The 6,000-nt window shown below is 40.0% G+C and overlaps 1 protein-coding gene across 1 annotated transcript in view; it reads left to right on the top strand.

Moving 5' to 3' along the window:
* The first annotated feature begins 342 nt into the window (after positions 1-342).
* LOC123697209 overlaps positions 343-6,000 on the top strand; it is a 56,166-nt gene continuing 50,508 nt past the window's right edge. The window contains exon 1 of the mRNA XM_045643642.1: positions 343-485. The gene's annotated coding sequence lies outside the window, so the exon portion shown is untranslated. The remainder of the gene's footprint in view (positions 486-6,000) is intronic.

The following is a 6,000-nucleotide window of genomic DNA, read 5'->3' as shown; positions in this document are numbered from 1 at the left end:
AACAAAAATGCCTACAGTCACGAACAAAGAATTCGTCCATTGTTTAATAATTCCGACAGCAATTAATACAACCATATTGCGCTCATTCATCTGCCGTAAGCAAGTAGCCGAATCGCTACAGTTCGGACACGTTCACACGGGGTTCATTCCACCACGGTAACGTCACAGCGATTTCAGGGCAAGACGCTGCGCTCGCGTCACGAGTAAGAAAGAGAGAGTATGCCTGATAATGCACAGGTGTGCGCGCAAGCAACCATCAGCTGTTTCCTCGCTCGTGCCCGTTGCTTGAATGCATTGCGGGCAAGCTGAAGTCTGAACTCGACTCGGGCAGTCTTTGTCGATAAACGCCTGTGGATAGACGCGAGAGCGTGACGTCTCGCCGCCTACACTCGACGATTCCCGCGCTCGTCTATTTACATGTGTTAGTGTGTGCATGTTGTGTTGTGTCACTGTAAGCGATCGCTCGCTCTTTGTCTAATTAGCAGGTAGGCTAACTTTTTGGACCGGATATTTTTTCTAACGACTATTTATTAGATATTCAGTATGAGGACGGTGAAAGAAACAAAGGTTCAAACGATAAGACCCGAAACAGGTTTCCCGTGGAAAGGCATCTGGCACGCACTAATTGATATAGCATCAGCTCAACTGACGTTCGTAATTATGAGCAGTTTAAATTAGACTTGAAACTGGTCATTTGTATGCGGAGACGAATTCGTAAAACACTTAAAAGTATATCAATTACTTTTATTGTATTTCAAACTTCTGGACAACCGGTTACTTACTAATTAACTACACTTAACAGATGTTTTGTTAAGTTGTATTCTAGTATTATTAGCTGTTGAACTGAAAAAATGGCATTCCTTGCAATTCCTATATTTAAAAAAAACGACCCAAACAACTTACCATAATATGTAAACAAAACAAAAAGATTACATTACTAAGTAGCAAATTAAAATAAACGTGTCGTAAAAACTTTGATCTTTTTAATAATCTCATCATGATTGATAAGAGGCATTTCAGACGAGGGGTGAGGTGGGGGCCGGGGCGGGGAGCGGGGAGGGGGGGTGACGGTGGTGACGTAACCAATCGCTATGCGATTATTAAAACAAGAAATTAGAATCCCAAACTTTCCCTGTCAAATAAGAACAATGTTTAAAAATGTAAGGGACAGTTAAGCAATCATGTTATTGTATCCGTTAATTTTTTTTTGCATGTCTTTATAACTAAATACCTACCCATGTGCTGATTATGAATTAATAAGTTGTTTCTCATTAAAGATTTATTATTTTAACTTCATCAAAATGATGCAACTATTGCTATTTAGTTTAGTTAATGTTAATTATAATTGTCATTACTTAAGTTAGGTACCTATAATAAGAATATTAAGAAAACCCGTACCTACCTATTTTCTTTGTCACATCAAGGCCTCTCTTTTTGTACACTGATTCTAGATACTTACGTACCTATGTCCTATAGGTACCTTCACAAGCTTTTTATTAATTACGCATTGCTTAATTAATAAATCATAATTAAGGTAATGGTACACACTTCAAAATTATATAGATACCTACCTACCTAGGTACCTACCTACCTTAGTTGATAAAACTCATCAGTATCACCTTACATGAAAAATAGTTTTATTTAAATTTCTATACATTATTTGTTCACTCTGAATAAATTCGTAGAATTTGAAATAATGCATTTTGGTTCCGCAACAATACGACCTTCTATAATTTAGGTCAACATAGTACAAAATCATAATATAGTAGAATATAGTAGATCGAAGGACAGATAATAATTCGAATTCTAAAACAGAAAATAAATTTATTTTGGACATTAAGCAACTAAAAGCTGAAACCAATGAAACCAATTTTTGTGACCACAATTCAATCAATCTAGGTACATAATACCTATTGGAAAGTTAAATACCTATTATATTTTATTGTAAAATTTACTTTATAAAAACGCAAATAGAAGAAAAAAAAAGTTAGACAAGCACTTAGCTATGCACATGTCAATTTTCTTAAATTTTGAAATAATGGAATTTTAAATATGTGGCACTGATACCCTAACATACATGTAATAGGTATGTTTCAGTCTATAAATTGCTATAAAGTTCATAATATCAAATATGTACAAATAAGAAGAAATTAGATAGCTAGATTAAAATATACATTTGAAATAACATCTATTAGTTTGACAGTTAACCATTGTCCAATGTACAACATTGTTTAATCTGTGCTCCAGTCCGATTTCGAATCCTGCCGTATTATATTATTCACTTAACATGGTCGCATTATACTCGTTGCCCAGTAGCCGCAAGTAATGCTGCTCTAATTTATAAGTGACTCATCCCACACGCAAATAATATTTGATTTGAGTTGAATTTCATGAGGGGAAAATAAATTCAAAAGTACATGAGCGTAGTGAAGATGCTAGTTACTTGTACTATAAAACTGGTTTAATTGCACAAGCTGCGTGAACGTTCCCCATATAATTGTTTCTTTATATTTTCAAATTAGTTTTCGTTGATCTAGTAAGGCAAATAATCTCTTTGTTCGGAAATCGTATTTAACACTTAGTTAGTTGATAAAGTTTTGTGAAAGTAAATATTATTCAATACAAGAAAAGTACTTTTAATTACGCAAGAAAACAATAATAAATAAAATTAATTATAATAAATTCGTAATTCACGTCAGCGTGTGTCTACAGTGTACCTACACTACCTACACCGTTACATAATTTTAAATAAAAAAACTCGGGTTTTAGAAATTCATCAAATTAACCGTTAGTTGTTGAAAATTTATTTGATACGATACTGAATACGCACAAAGTAATAAAATTAAATAATTTGTTACAATTCGCACATATTGGCACATTAGTCAAAATTAGAAATAGCCCTCTTATCTTGTAAATCATGTAATGGTCGTAATGACCAGTGGCCGTGTTGTAGACGAGTTACTGAATAAGCCAAAGTTAACTTTATGCCAAACGCATAAAGCTGATTTACGTTCGCAAACAATACTCTATTGTTAACACATTCCTGTTATGTTGCTAAATGAACATTGGAAAATTTATCTTTTATTGAAAGTTTATTACTCTTGTTGGTCTTAAAATGTAACAATATCTTCTTCGGATTGTGTTTTATTCTGATGAAGTTTAAGTTTATATTGATGTTGAATTTTTATGAACGCTTAGGTACCTATTTATTATAGCGTAAGTTATGAAAACTGATTTATATTTATATGTGCATTTCATCATAGTCATAAGTAATTATATTGAACTAATAAATAATAATAATAATGTAAGTATTCGGCACTTCGGAACTAGGTACTATTTTACAAATAATAACGTTGTTTTCTAATCTGTCATCCTGTAACCACAGTTTTTACAAACATATTTTGTCCCTTACCTACGTTTATAATTAATTTCTTGAATATCTCATGTTCTCATCAACATAGCAACAGACATTTGACCTTGAATCAAAGTTTAATGGCGTAGCTAACGATTTTATTAGGGGTTGAGAGCATTGTAATTTCAATTGTGAATGTACTGAACCCAAATGTATCCGATTTTAGTCATTGGCGGCTTATCCTTACGAATTTGATTAAATTCAAAAAGGAGAACCTTAAAACGAGACCATTTTTTCATTATGACGCGTAACGAAAGGGCTATTTATTTTGAAAAAGTAAACTCCTAATAAAGTGCAAACTGGACATAGAAAATACCTAACATAGAAATTAAAGTTTTATAGCTCAATAATTTCTGTTTATTTCATTTGTCTGATACCTTTTGTTCAATTGAAAAAAAAAAATAAAAAAACAGATAGAAAATTGTCTCAAATCCATACTATGTAATATTATAAATGCGAAAGTAACTCTGTCTGTCTGTCTGTTACTCAATCATGCCTTAACTAAATAACTACTGAACCAATTTGCATGAAATGTGGTATAGAGAAATTTTGATACCCGAGAAAGGACATAGGATAGGTTATGATTAGGATATCCCGGAAATCCCACGGGAACGGGAACTATGCGGGTTTTTCTTTAACTGCGCGGGCGATGCCGCGGGTGGAAAGCTAGTGAAAAATATAAAAAACAAAATACGAGTAACATTGCATGTAATTGTTTTTTGCCCAATATTGTAATCTTAATAAATAAAAATAAAAAATCATTAAAATTTTCTTATTCCAGAGTCGTGAGCTATATCGCTCATTATAGATTAGGTGTGGCCATGACTCCCGTGTGGAGTTTCTGGTCTCCTATCGGGCGCGTCCCCAGGTGGCGGATAGGGGGAGGCCTCCCAGATATGGGGGGTACCGGAGGTATTGCCGGCGCGGACCAAAATCAGCTTGGAGGAACTCGAGGGCTATGTGCCTTCGTCGCAATTTCTGCTCTGCAGGGAGTTTCCCTGTGCAGTTGCTGGGTTCGAGTTCGAACAGTGCTGCTGTTGGCGGCGACGTATGGTAACCAGTGGTTGCGGACGTTTTAGTCCTACTGGGCGAGGGGCTGCTCTGCAGCGGTGGATGGCGGTTGCTACAATCGCGGCGTGGCGGGCTGGGCGGCAGGTTTTCTGGCGTCTGGTAAGGGGCTTCGGCCTCCCGTCGGGCAACCTGTTACCCGTCGTAGTGTTGTTGTCACGTCTAGCAGCTACGACGGACCAGGGGGCTTGCCTTAACTGGCTGGTTCGAGAGGAAGGACACCTCATCAAAAACCCTCAAATCTGCGTTTTCAGTCCAGCGGCGTGGATTTCCTGTCCCTTTTGGACAGTTTGGCTCGGGAGTGCGTGAGCTTTAGCTGTGGCCTCCCATGGATACCGCCCGACCTCCATGGTGTATAAGGGTTATCTGGGTGCAGGGGGCACCGCCCGGACGGACTTTTTATATCCCCCATACTCGTGGGAACAAATATGTCACTTAACCCGGCCCCATTTAACGACGACTTTAGCAAAATAAATATGGACAATGATGGACAATATGATTCGGATGACGTTAGGACAAGAAGGACGAGAGCTGTGGTGCTTTCAAAATCAAGCTCAGCCAACAGCGTGGTGGATCTGCATTCCTACGAAAAAGGAAGGCTGTGGCGGAAGAGGTCCCTGGATAGGAGCCGCTCCGGTTCAGATTCAGAGGATGGAATTGGGGATTCAAAAACCCCTTGCCAAAAAACATCAAAAAGAGGGAAGGGCCGCACGCCGGGTACGTGCGCCGCTCGGCGTGCAGCCAAACTGGACGCGGCGCGCAAACTGGAGACAGAGTTGCAGGCTGAGCAGGAAGTCGCGGAGTGCGCTGAGCGCATCGAGGCGACGCGTGCTAGCGCTCCTCTCCCCCCCATACCAATAAAGGAAGGGAACACGGCGGAGGCTCTTAGCCTCCGAATTGCGGAAAACTTGGCCGCCATTGAGAAGGTGCGGTCCAGGTCAAACAATTTGAAGACAACTTTCAAAAAAGTCCTCAAATTGGCGCACGATGACATTGAACTGTCGGTGGCACAATTCAAGCGGCTGACAGTCTCTGAGGAGACACGGCTTCTGCAGGCGGACAACTCCCGCCTACAGGCCGAGATCGACTCCCTCAAAAGGGAGCTCGAAAAGGTGAAGACCCCGCAAAGCGTACAAGTGTGTCCTCAACCGCGGGAACCTGATGCTGATCTGGTAGCTGACATTTTGCGCCAGGTTGGAGACATGATTAACGCCAGGTTTGAGGCCCTAGAGGAGCGTCTGCCGCCGGCTAAGCGCTTAAGACCGGCGCTGGCGGCGGATAACAGGAGAGCGTCAGTGGAGGGCGTCCAACAGGCGACCCAGGACCTTGTCACTCTCCTACCACCAGCAGAAAAAACGTATGCAATGGCTGCCTCGGTACCGCAACCGGGCATATCGGCGACGGGGTCCACTCCAAAACGGGCCGTGAAGCATGCTACGGCTCCAGTCGGGAAGACTGCTTTAAAGCAGCAAGTGGCGGTACAGGTTGCAGCGACGGCCATGAAGCCGAAGCCGAAGGCC

The sequence above is a fragment of the Colias croceus genome, chromosome 14 (assembly GCF_905220415.1).
Source record: "Colias croceus chromosome 14, ilColCroc2.1".
NCBI lineage: Eukaryota > Metazoa > Arthropoda > Insecta > Lepidoptera > Pieridae > Colias > Colias croceus.
This window is presented reverse-complemented; position numbering and strand designations above follow the sequence as displayed.